Raw genomic sequence first — 13211 nt, 5'->3', positions numbered from 1 at the left:
GCCTCTTCATAGGTTTTGTCAGATAACCATTAATTGAGGAGATCCTTCTATAGGATCTATGGGTTAGCTGTTAGGGTGTTTCTCCTTGTTGTAGACAAAGGTGCCGAAGTCTGAACCAATAATTTTCTCATTCATGACCCAGTCCAGTAGACCTCTCTTTTGATCTTCATAGGGAGGTTGTCGTTCAGGGTTGAGGGCTTGAAAAGCTTCTTGTGCTTCCCCGGTTAGCAATGGGGTAATGCACCTGTCCCAATGGTCCCAATGAAATCCAGGTCTGGGGTAAACCTTGGATGAGTCGCCAGCTACTTTCCATTGTTCCACCAGGGAGAGCATCCCTGTTATAAAACATAGGCATGATACATAAGGGGTCCAGGCTGAGGTTCCCATTGCCTGTTCCCGGCAGTTTTCCATTCCTCCTTCATTACAGCAGGTTCCATGAAGTTCAGGGTTAATGTGGGAAGCGCCTGAGATTCAGGGTAGTGGGTCGCAGACGATGGCCTGTAAATCAAAATCATGGTTGGATCAATTTATAGATCTGGCCATGGCTAGCCCCTGGGCTGTGGATAGTTCAAAGGCGTTGGGGGGCTGTAAACACCCACCTCCTGTAGGGGCACATAAGGCATGTGTTTTTTGTTACAATCCAGCTCCCCTTAGGAGTAGAAGGGTCCTCCTGCGTGTGTACTGCAAAGGGGACTCTTCCAATGAAAACAATGTTGGTGTGCTGCAAGGCATGAGCGGAGCGCCATTATCTCACTCTGGATTCGAGCTTGCCCCCCCCCTCAGCAATCTATAGTCTAATTACCTGATTGTCCCTGCCATGAATATGTGGTACCCTGTGTCCAGGAGGGGCACCGTGCATTGCACCTCACTGCAACAGCCCACCTGACTGCACACTGCACCCCATTACAAGGAGGGGTGCTGCAGCTTTGTTCACCCCCGCGGCTTGGGATCTCAGTAAGCTGTGCCCTGTTGCCAGGAGGGGCGCTGCACTACAGATCACTTCCGAGACTCAGTTTCACTGCTCTTTACTCCCAATGTGAAATGGGAGCCTCGCCACCGCCACCTACAACTATGAAGCGCTCCCAGTGGCAGGACATGGCATGCGACTGCTGCTGGGTCCGCCTCCATCACATACGGGCCTTTTCTAAATCCCCTGCCTCCTAGACATACACTGCCAGGGAAAATAGGCTTGCCTGGTGCCCACCTCCTTACTGCAATTAGCCAAGCTGCTGCTTGCATATGCGGCCCAGCAAGGACTCCCCTCAGGGTCCCCTCACACTGCTGCTGAATTTGCCAGGCCACCTCTGGCATAGACAGGCCGGTTAGGAAGGATTTCCGACCCCCACGCCATGCTGCTGTTGCCCAGAAAAATCCACCTACCAGCACAGGAGCACTTTAAGCTTCAACTACAGCAAAGCAGAACTCAAGGCAGACTTTGCCAGGATGTCTTCCAATTAAGAACTCTTTGTAAATATTTTTTATTTTATAAAGTGCACTTTATAAGACCTATATGTATTTTGAAAGACTGTTTTTTTAAAGCTGCTTAGGCATAGGACCTGTTTTATAGGTCTTGGCGAATGTTTGTGGCGCTTGCGCCACAACATTGCCAAAACCATTGTTCCAGAAGAGAGAGGGAATGGGGGCTGAACTGAGAATAGCTGGTTGGCATAGCAACAGGCAATGCCATGAAACTGCGAAATTACTCAAATCTCTTTTTCCAAACTCCTCTACCGTACTACCCAAAGAGAACTTCCCAGCCAATATTTCCATTTCCCAGCTGCACAGTGCTTTCTAGTGAACTAATTTTGGGATACTTTAGATGCTGCCTTTCTACATCCACCCACCCCACGCCCACTCTCATTACCCCCACTCTTTCTACCTCCACCTACCAAACTCCCTCTCACTCTACCCCTAGCCAGCCGCCCCTACCAATAGGATGTGCTGGTTGGGTTTTGTTTGTGCCATTTTGGCCATTTTTGACAATTCCTCGCAAGGCTGCTTTGTTCCTCATGTTTTTGCCCCCAACCACCTACCATCACTCACCCACCCCACCCCCACTCTATCTAAACCCACCGACTCACCCACCCCTACCAATCCTACCCTCACGTTCTCCTCCTACCCCCTCCCTCTCCATCCCCACCCACCCTCTCTATGCTCACCCACACAATCCCCACTCTCTCCAATCCTACTCTACCCTCACCCACCCTACCCCCACTCTTTATCCTCACCCACCCTACCCCCAGACTCTCTACCCTACCCAATCCCCACGTTCTATACACCACCCATCCACCCAACCCCACTATCTTTACCCCACCACACATACCTCCACACTCTCTACTCCCACTCACTGTGAGGGGTCAGAAATGAGAGGTGGACACTAAGTGTAGTTTTTTCAACATCAGGCATCTTGATTCAAATAAAAGGGTTGGATAAAGGCTTTGCTGTCCCTATCCTAAAGATTTTCCCTACGTAGGAAACTAAAACTAAATATCAGTCTGTGCCTGGTCAAAATTATATACTCTGTCTATGTGTCCAAAACATGCTAACCTGTCCCTCATACTAGAAAAGAACAACTAAGGATGTAAGGAAAGTCTCTCTGATGTAGGTTTGGTAAAAAGTGTTCAAAACCAGTAGATGAATCCAACAAAAATTATTGGATCCAGAAGGTGGTTCCCTTCCCCTGGATGTCTCAGGTAGGATGGCAAACGTGTCTCTTTCAAGCAACCACTTCTTTGGTCATTTTCCTGATTCAGGAAGTTTCTGTACAAACAATATGCCCCACACCATTCAGCCATTTTCTGGGTTTCCTGGCACTGAATTCACAAACCAAAGAGATCTTATTCACAATGAGATGTTCCATCTAGGATTCTCTTATAAGTCTCTTTAATATTTTAGCAGACCGTCAGATGTATTTATACACCAGAAATCCTCCTGTGAGCTCTTTCGGTATCTGTTTATAGTCTTCTGCCAGGTATTTTGATTGTAACAGGAAAAAGGGTGTTTGTTCAATTTCACAGCTTCCACTTGACTGTTTTCTTAGAGTATCTGGTTCACTTGTTTTGCCATGTGTTCTGCAAAAGTAAGTGCATTTCTTCTTATGACTTCAGTGGACTTCCTGGTATGCTCCCCTGCCAGGAATACTTTACTAGGTTTATTATGTCCCCTGGTAGACTCTCCTGCCAGGTATTTTCCCCACAATGTCAACATGCTTTTTAAACTTCAACTTACCTGGTGTTAGGCCTGCCAGGACTTCTTTTCATCTGGTTCTTACAGATCACCTGCTATACTCCCCTGCCAGATTTCTGCCCACAATGTTGTATTGCTCTGTGTATTTGAAATGGATTGCCTGATGTACTCCCCTGCCAGGAATCCCATTCTCTCCAAATGCTCACTGTCTGATACGCTTCTTTCACCAGGGCATGTTTTAATGTTCTCGCTGTCTTTCAGTATAGCACAGTTGAATTCCTTCACTGTCTATACTTCCTTGGCTTGAGGTACTACTTATTCCAACTTTCCCCACATTGATATCTCAAATATGTAGACTTGTTCAAGTTCGGTATTTTAATTTCTTCAGTAGTATTATTCTGCTTTTGGTAACACTTGCTCCAACTTTCCCCATATTGATATCTCATATATGGTTCAATTCTGTCTTTTAACCATTCACTAGTAGTCATTGGCTTGTGGCAAATACTTGTTCCAACCTTCCCCATATTGACATCGCATACATGAGGGTTTGGGTAAATTCTGTCTTTGTATTCTACTTGGCCGGTATTCAAAATAGGTTCTTAGTTGCTCACATGCCTGTCGGTATGCCCCTGGGTCCCCAACATCTCTGGACAGCCTCACTAGGGTCTGGTAGCGTTCCAGACCTGTGGCACATGGCTGCAGTGAAGCTTTCACTCTGCAGAACTTCTCCCAGCTCCACTGCTAGATACACATTCACTCAGAGGTAAGCCTGCTGCTTCTGGACATGACTGAGCTCCCGATAGCTTTGCTGTTGCTGCCAGCTCGCCAGTGGTTCTCCCACGGTGCCTGTGGTGTCTCCTGTGGCCTTGCACCTTCGGTACTGATTGTGAGGGACGATGTGAAAGTGCCTGCCTTCTCCAGCATGGTCTGTTCCCAGGTGCTGCCTTCTCACTTGGTTCTGCTTCTTTCTTCTTCTGTTCTACTGCTCTCCTCTCCTCCAATGCGGACACCATTTTTAAATGTCCCGTACACTTGAGCCTCACTACAACAATTAGCCAGCATGTTTCCTTTGATCTATATTAACTTCTCCTTCCTCTTCCTTGTCTAAGTACTTGAGGCTTTATGGGAGTTGAGTCCATAGGATCTATAGGACTTCTAAGGTGATTTTGTTTAGGATTCTTGGTTAGCACAAAAACCTCAGAGATATGAGATGCTATGTGCATGTTATGTATAAATGAGGTGTGAATGGTATTCTGCCTGGAATGTTTTGCAGGAAGGGAGTTTGGGGTGTTAAAAAAGGGCGGATTTATATAATGGCAACAGGCCATCAAGGATTTAGGAATTTTGCAGCCTTCTTCATTGGGATGGGAAGAATTATGCGTCCCTCCTGATGGGGTCACCACCATTCTCAGACAGCCATCTCCTCCCATGTGATCCTCCCTCATAATACAACCGCCAGGGTCAGGATCAGGTGGTGGCTGCTGTCCCCTGGCCACATAGGAGGAGATCTCTGGCTGGGGATCAGCGATGACTCCACAGAATTCATCACACCACCCAATCCCAACCCTCTCTACCATCACCCACCCAGGCCCCACTCTCTCAACCCTGCCCAACCCTGCCTACCCATGCTACATCCATACTGTCTACCCCACTGACCCTACAACCATGCCTTACACTCAGGGTGGAAAAACGCCTAAGCTAAACTTAAATCTAAGATGGGAGCAAGCCTCAACCATCAAATGAAAAATAACGCAGTCCTTGTCAAAGTAAAAGGCCTAAACTAAAAAAAAAAAAAATAACAATTTCCAATTCCTTACAGCTAATTACAAAAATAGTGTGTATTAGGGTTTTAGTAAAGAAAGAAGTGTTCACAAATAATAAGTCAGGATGTGATTGCCAGGATTCTCCCTTCCCCGTGTTTTGAGCACAGGACAAGGCGGATTTCCCGAGCAAAGCACAAGCTCAACCTTTCCCAGCACGAGCTGACAGTTCAGCAGCAGCTATCAGGTTCTTCGATGGTCAAGTCTCTTTTAACAAAAGTCTCTGGTCTTCGAGGGCCTGATGCTTTCAACAAACGAGCACAAAAGTTCTATTTCACAAATACTGTGGGTGATGACTTCACCCCTTGGTCCCCCTCTTCCGGGCGCAGACCCCTCACAAGTCTCTTTCAACAAAACAATGAAACTGTAACTTTTCCAATTAACTTTGGGTGATAACTTTTCACCCCCAAGACTCCCACGGCCGGGCTTGGATCCCAATTGACAAGGGGCACGTCACTTCCCCTGGTCTTTTACTACTTCTTGTTTTACAAATCATTAATGTCTTTTTAAACAGCTCTTCCGCTTTCACTCGTTTTTGTCAGCATTCCTCTTCCGGGTTCAATCCTGCCAACTTTTACAGACAGTACACTGTAGACACCCCTTGATCGGGTTTACTCCTGTCAACACACTGCTCATGAGACTTCAGGTTTCACCCCTTCTCGTCCGCACCCCTCTGCCGGTTTCACTCTTGCCAATCTTTAAAACATACTGTTCATGCGCTCACGTCACCGAGCGGGATTAATTTCCCTTAGATTCTCAATCATCTGTTGGTCAAAGACTTTCGACGGTACACAGGATTTTGCAAGACCCCTTTATGACCACTTTGAACCCCTTTTTCGCCTTCTTCCAAGGCCTTCTGGCTCTTCTAGTTTTTTTTTTTTTCCAAAATTATTTTTATTGTTTTCAACATAACAAGTCATGTAGAGGTTAAGATCATTGCATGTATGTCAACTTGTTAGAACATATAGCTAGGAGAACATTACTTTGCATGCTTTAGTCTTAGCTAGTCTTGCGTTCTCTTCAATAATAAGGACAAAAGAAATAATAACAGTAGCAACTACAACAGGATGGGGGGAAGAAAGGGGGGGCAAGAGACAAGGAGCAATTTTCGCAGGGAGCTGTTTTCAAACAAGAACAGGTTACTGTCTATTTCGCCAAGGAGACTATTTCAAGGGTTCGAGGTGGGGCTTCGCTAGATTACGCCAGGGTGCTTTAGTGTCGGGTCTTCCAAGTCAGGGGAACTCGATTGGTCGTTCGTGGCACTTCGGAGAACTGGAGGAGCTCAGTTGCCTGTCTGGCTTGGAGCTGTGCTTTCTTTTTCAGTCTTGGGTTTCCATCCAGCGTATGTTAGGTGGCTGCCTTGCCACCCCAGGGAATTGCCGCCCATAGTCCAGAAAGGGCGCCCATGTGCGTTCGAATTTGGGTTTATTGCCTGACCTGATGGCTGTGACTTTCTCCGCTGCGGCGATTTCCCAGCACTTAGACCACCACATCTGTGTGGATGGACCCTCCGGGTTTTTCCAGAGTCTGGCGATAGAGATCTTGGCGGCTGTTAGGAGATGGGAACATAGGTCCGCCAGGTTGCCGGTTAGAGGGAATTGGCCATCTCCTGTCGACCCCAGTAGCACAATCCCTGGGTCCCAGGGGATGTTGAGTCCGGTGATTGTCTTGATTTGTTCCAGGATGTTTTCCCAAAATAGGGTGGCTTTGGGGCATGACCACAAGAGGTGAAATAGAGTTCCGCGGTCCGGGCACCCCCTCCAGCATTGCGCTGGGATAGCCGGGTTGCATTTGTTGAGGAATGACGGGGTTCTGTACCATCAGTAGCAAACTTTAAACGCACTTTCTTTGTTCGTCACACATTTCGAGCTTTTCAGAGCACGGGACCAGATGTGCTGCCATTCCTCCAGCTCAATTGGTCTCCCTATGTCCTCTTCCCATTTCACCATGTATGGTTCTTTTTTTTCGGGATCTGTTCTGTCTAGAATTTTGTACAGGGCTGATATTTTCCCCTTAGGGGGGGTTGTCAAGAGGGAGTGTTCCAATGCTGTTAGCTCCCTGCTGCCTAGTTTCCTAACCTGAGGATGCGACAGCCAGTGCCTCAGCTGGGAGTAGCGGAACCTTTCTGTTTCCTGGATCTTGAACTTTGCTTTACACTCTTCGAAGTTCAGGGGGAGGCCGTTTTCGAAGAAATCAGAGATAGTTTCTAAGCCGCCGGCTCGCCACTCCGTGAACTGGTTTGGTGTGATTCCGGGGGAGAAGTCGGGGTTGTTCCAAATTGGCGTAAGTGGACCCATTGTGCTCCTGCATTTCCACCGGCGTGCAGCCGCCCTCCAGCTGGCGACTGTGTTTCTTGTTGCTGATAGGGGGCCCAGGTCCCTGGCCCCCTTGGGCTCCCTGGAGTGGGGCAAGGATTCCAGTGGGGTCTGACACCAATCCTCCTCCAGAGTTAACCACCGGGATCGGTTGGTTGGAAGCTTCCAGGCAAAGGCCGGGGCTAGTTGGGCTGCAAGGCAGTACCTTGACACGTCTGGGACCCCTAGGCCGCCCAGGGCGGTGCTTCGGAGCATTATGCGCTTTGGGATGCGGGATTTCTTTCCTTCCCAGACTAGATTCAGCGCCTCTCTTTGCAGTTTCTGCAGGGCCTTTTCCCGGATCGACACCGGCAGGGCTTGGGCGTGATATAGCAGCCGTGGCGTGAGATTCATTTTTATCGCAGTCGTTCGGCCAAACCAGGAGATTTCCTGTTTTTTCCAGCGGTCGATGTCCTTTCTCAGGTCTCTGAAGAGTGTCGGGAAGTTGGACTTGTACAGCTTCTCAGTTTTATTGGGTATCTGCACCCCCAGGTAGTTGATTCTGCTTCCGGCCCAAGGAATTTGGAACCCCTCTTCGAGATAAGCCTTGGTCTTTCTTGGGATGTTTATGCCCAGTGCGGTGGATTTGGAAATGTTTATTGTGAATCCCGATGCTGCTCGGAATTCTTCGAGCGTTTGCCATAGGGCTCTTATTGACTCTTCCGGGCTGGTGAGTGTGAGGAGCACATCGTCCGCGTAAAGCGCAATTTTGTAGGATTCTTTCTTGTGCGTTAGGCCTGATATTGATGCGTTTCGGCGGACCGTTTCAGCGAATGGTTCCATAGATAGGGCAAATATAAGTGGGGAAAGAGGACATCCCTGTCTCGTGCCTCTAGTTATGTTTATTCTGCTGGATTTAGTCCCGTTGAGGCGAAGGTTTGTAGAGGGTTTTTGGTAGATGGCCAGAACCCATTTTGCGAAGTTCGGGCCAAAGCCGAAGTGCTCTAGTATGTTCCTAATATAGCCCCAGTCGAGCATGTCGAAAGCTTTATGCGCATCTAAGGAGAGGACTGCCAGTTTTGTGCCCAGTCTGTTCGCCGATTCGATGATGTTGATGGTTCTGCGAATGTTGTCTTGGGTACCTCGGCCCAGGATGAATCCGGTCTGGTCCGGGTGAATGAGCTCCGGGAGGAAAGGGGATAGCCTATTTGCTAAGATTTTTGCAAATATTTTCGCGTCGTTGTTTAGGAGCGAAATGGGCCTGTACGATGAACATTGTGTTTGGTCCTTTCCTGGTTTAGGGATCAGCACTGTTATTGACTCGTTCATGGAGGGGGACGTGAGGCCGGTGGACAGGAATGAGTTGAATAGGTTTGCCAGCTGTGGGACTAGCAGGTGAGCGAATTTTTTGTAGAATTTTGCTGAAAACCCATCCGGGCCAGGTGTTGTGTTCTTCAGGTGGCGGATCGTCTCGCTAACTTCCTCCTCTGAGATAGGGCCCTCTAAGTTCACTAGGGATGGAGGTGGCTGTTTCTTTGGTACTGGGGTCAAGAATTGGGTGATGGCTGTGGTGGCTGTCGGGGGCCCTGCCATGATTTCCTCGTGGTGTTGCACCATTAACCCGAGTTTTTCGGGGTCCCGGTGGAGTAAGGTGCCGTTCCTGTCTTGCAGAGATTGGATATGGTTCCTGGTCTGAAGCTTTTTCAGTTTGTATGCTAAGAGTCTGTTCGCTTTGTTACTGTTCAGGTAATAGTATTGTTTGGTATAAGTTAATGCTTTGGCGGCTCGGTCCGCCAGGTGGATCTCGAGCTCTCTTTTCGTTTTTTTAAGTTCTTGGTGCGTTGTTTTCTTGTAACAGGCCTTGAGTTTGTCTTCCAGGGCTGTGAGTTTTTGCTCGAGCTTTTGTTGCTTGAGTAGGTTTTGGCGCTTGAGTCTGGCTGTTAGGTCCATGGCGACCCCTCGAATCACCGGTTTCATGGCATCCCACACCATGGCTGTTGAGGAGTTTGGGGTTGTGTTCTCAGAGAAGTAATTCCGAATTGCCTCGGCGAGGTCCGAGCTAGCCGATCTATCTGTCAGGATATAATCTTGCAGTTTCCATTGCCTCTGGGCAGGTTCCGGGGCCCCGTGGATAGACACCACCATCGTGACTGGAGCATGGTCCGATATTGCGATCGGTCCGATTTGAATCCTCTCCACGCAGGGGGCCAGGTTATTCGTGGCGAGCAAGAGGTCGATGCGTGAATAGCCTTTGTGCACGTGCGAAAAGAAGGTGTAGTCCCTATCCCCTTGGTTGTGGAATCTCCATATGTCTATTGTTTCGGTTTCCCGCAAGAATTTCGCCAGGGCGAGGGATTTGCAGAAGTCCTCCCTTGAGGCTGGAAGCGTCTTATCCATTGTCGGATCCGGGGGGAGGTTGAGGTCCCCTCCGATTATTAGGCAGCCTTCTGCGAAGGATGTGATGATTGGAAGGAGGCTAAGGAGGAATTGGTCTTGTTCTTTGTTTGGTGCATAAGCGGCCACCAGGGTGATCGGTAGCTCCACTAGGAGACCTTTCAGGAGTAGGAATCTGCCCTCGGGGTCTCTTTTGATGGTGATCTGTGTTAGTGGGAGATCTCTTTTTAGTAGGATAGCTACGCCTCTCTTTTTCTGTGTGGCTGAGGCGAAATAACGTTTTGGATAGTGCCAAAATCTTAGTCGGCTTTGGTCGTCCGCAATGAGATGGGTTTCCTGAATGCAGACAATATCAGCTGCTAGTTGGTCTAGTTTGTGTTCCACTGCTTTTCGCTTTCTGGGTGCATCAAGCCCCTGCACGTTCCAGGTTGTGATGGTTAGGGTTTTGTCTAGCGAGCCCATCTTTTGGATTTCGTGTAAGTCGGTTCAGATTGTTCCTTGAAGCTCTCTTGTTCCTTGTTCCTGCGTGGCCAAATTCTCCGTTCTTTCCTCTTTACAATGCTGTCCTCCGCCCCTCGTCCCCCCCCAAGCCCCCACCCCCCACCCATCAAACCATAACAAGGTTTCCGGGCCAGCCTTCAACCAACGGGGCATACGGCCGGACCGGTATGTGAATTCGGCATGGAGGCAAACTTTGCCTCTTCCTTTGGCCAGTAAATGTTCAGGATAAGTTTAACTGATTTGAGCACTGTAGGCATCTCGAGGAGGCTCGGCTCCCCCGTCAGAGGGGCAGAGAGCTCGGTCAGGGGGGAGCTTGTGTTTTCCGTATTCTAGGCTGCCCCTTTAGCGGTTGTTGTCCCTTTTGAATTTGCCCACGGGACCACGGGGTCTACGGCGGCTAGGTACCTTGGTCCAGGCTCTGGTGGATTCCCCGCGGGTACCTCCGGGGACCTCGGCAGCGTTAGGGGGAGGCCCCTCTTCGCTTTCCGGATTCATGAACCTCTCGGCCTCTTTGGGGGAAGGGATAGACCAAGATCTACCCTCCCAGGTGAAGAGTAAAGAGGTGGGAAAGCCCCAACGGTATGTTGTTTTTCGTTCGCGCAGCCACTCGGTTAGTGGCTTAAGAGCCTTCCTTTTCGTGAGGGTGGTCGCCGCTAGGTCCTGGTATAGGGATATTTCGGCGTCCCGGAAGAGAATTCGGGCGGAACTTCTGGCTTCTCGCATAATTTCTTCCTTTACTCTATAGAAGTGGATTCTTGCTAAGACATCAGGCGCCAAATTTGCGTTTTGTCTAGCTCTGACTCTGTGGACCCTATCCAGTTCCAGAGGGGCTCCGTCTGGAAGCGTTATAATGAAGCGAAATAAGTCGTTGACATAGGAATTGAGCTCCTCGTCGGAGACCGAACTCGGGATTCCCCTCAGGCGGATATTGTTACGTCGAGACCTATTTTCAGCCTCTTCTTGTTTGTTCTCGAGGGACTCACATCTGGCCTCGAGAGCGGAGAGTCTATCGGCCCCCTCCCCGATCTCAAAGTTCTGTTCGCACAGGGTGGTTTCTATTTCTGTTGTTCTGGTTTCGATCTCGCCCACTCTTCCATCCAGGGACGCAATTCTGTCTTTCAGTTCCTCCGTCCCTTTCTGGTATTCCTTGGTTATGGCGGAGAGGAGCTCCTGTAGGTCGGCTTTAGTCACCGCTTGGGCTGTGGACCCCCCGTTGGGTTCTTGAACGGTTCCCCCCATGTCACTGCGGTCTCCTTTCTTGTTCTTTTCACCCGTGTTAGTGGACAGCAGTGTCGCGATGTCTGTTTGTTTGGACCCTTTCGGATTTCTGGACATTGTTTCTTGTGGAATACTCCGGGGCCCGACCCACTCGGGGGTAGAGTGTCTGTTATAGAGCACCTGGGCCTCTCTCCGGGCCCCCCTTGCGCCGCCTCTACAGGCCAGCCAGTTCAAGTTTCGGAGCCGATCCTCGGAAGGACTGCGTCTAGGTGGCTGGTTTGGTCATCCCTGGGGTGCTAGGATAGGCCGGAGGGGCAGGGAAAGCCCTGCAGTTGCGGCAGGTGCCGCCTTACCTTCCTCCAGGAGCGTTCTTCGGGCTCCACGCCCCCGGGAGGTCGGCAGGCTGAGCCTTTCAGTCTCTTTTCCACAGTTCAGGGCTGCGAGGGTCTTCCCGCCTCGAACCCACCAGGCCGTCGGATGGGGGGGGGCCACCTTCTTTTCCCCTGCGTTTGATGGGGCCGGCTGGGCTCTCCGCCTGCTGAGCTGCTCCGTGCAGGTCTGGGGCGGAAGGAGTGTCGGCAAGTCCCCGGAGGAAGGCCGGAGGGAGGCCGGAGGAAAGCCGGGACCCGCGTCACAGAGTTCGTCCGGGGAAGTTGTAGGGTTTAATCGGCCCTCCGGTTGCCCGCTGCTCCTCCGGGGCTCCCGACGACGGCCAACAGCTATAGGGGGGCGGGCGCGGGCCCAACTATGCAGGGGTGGCGGGAGATTCGGGTCCGCCGCGGGGGGGGGGGAGACTTCAGCTTGTTTCCGTGTTCGGCGGAGTATCGTGCGGGCCCCTCGCTTGTCGCCACTCCTCCCGGCAGCCCCCCGAGGGGTGGGTGGCTGTGGGTGTCGCGGGGCTCAGCAGGACTTGTACCCCGGCTCTCGGGAACTCCGGCGGAGGGGAGATCCCGCGCCGATGATCCTCGGGCCGGGCTCGGCTCACGTCTCCGCTATCAGGTGGTGCAGGCAGTGCTACCAGTCAGGCTCTTCCGGGAGGGTCCACGGTTGTGTGCTTCGGAGGGGGAGGCTCCCTTAGTTCCAAATCCGCTCGTACATCGGAGGTGCATTCGTTATGTCGGGCCACTGTCCGCCATCTTGGCTCGCCGCGCACCTCGGAGTCTCCTACTGGGAGAAGACGGGCCCGACACAATCCCCACTTCGAACTGCTGAAATTAAAGCATGAGCAGCCCGAGCCTCCGGGCTTTGCAGGGTAACACTTTCCTTCGCCTAGTCTTGCTGTTTACTGGGGCATTTTAGGTAATACTCGGTCGCGGCCGGGAGCTCTCACCGGACCCGACCGTTCACCATGGCGCCAAGCCACGCCCCCGGCTCTTCTAGTTTTATACCATCGAGCAATCGCCCAGAGTTTGCTGCGTGAACAACCACGTGGTGCCGTACTTCTCTGTTCCTGGTTTCCACCCCGCTTTCATCAATAGTTCCTTTAATACCTCTCAAAGTTCAAATTAGCTGTTGGCTACTTTTCTTTCACACCGTTCAGTTTTTTATTGATACTCCCCTCGACTCACCGGCTGTGATGAACCGCTTTGCTTTCTTTCTCCTTGGAGTTAAGGTTGGTACCACTAAGACAAGCGTCTCTCTCCGGTTTGGTAATCCGCAGAGGAGGGTCTCATGTACCGTTGACATCTGTTGCAATACATGCTGGCTATTGTTCGCAGACTTATGCTTCCTTCTGTGAGGCTTCACGGGCCTTGGTCGGAAAGGGAAAGGTTGTCTCTCTCTTTGTCACCACCATCTT

Source organism: Ambystoma mexicanum, chromosome 4q (genome assembly GCF_040938575.1).
Source record: "Ambystoma mexicanum isolate Mex_15411 chromosome 4q, UKY_AmexF1_1, whole genome shotgun sequence".
NCBI classification, from domain to species: Eukaryota; Metazoa; Chordata; class Amphibia; order Caudata; family Ambystomatidae; genus Ambystoma; species Ambystoma mexicanum.
The sequence above is the reverse complement of the archived record's forward strand: the minus strand, read 5'-3'. Positions refer to the sequence as shown.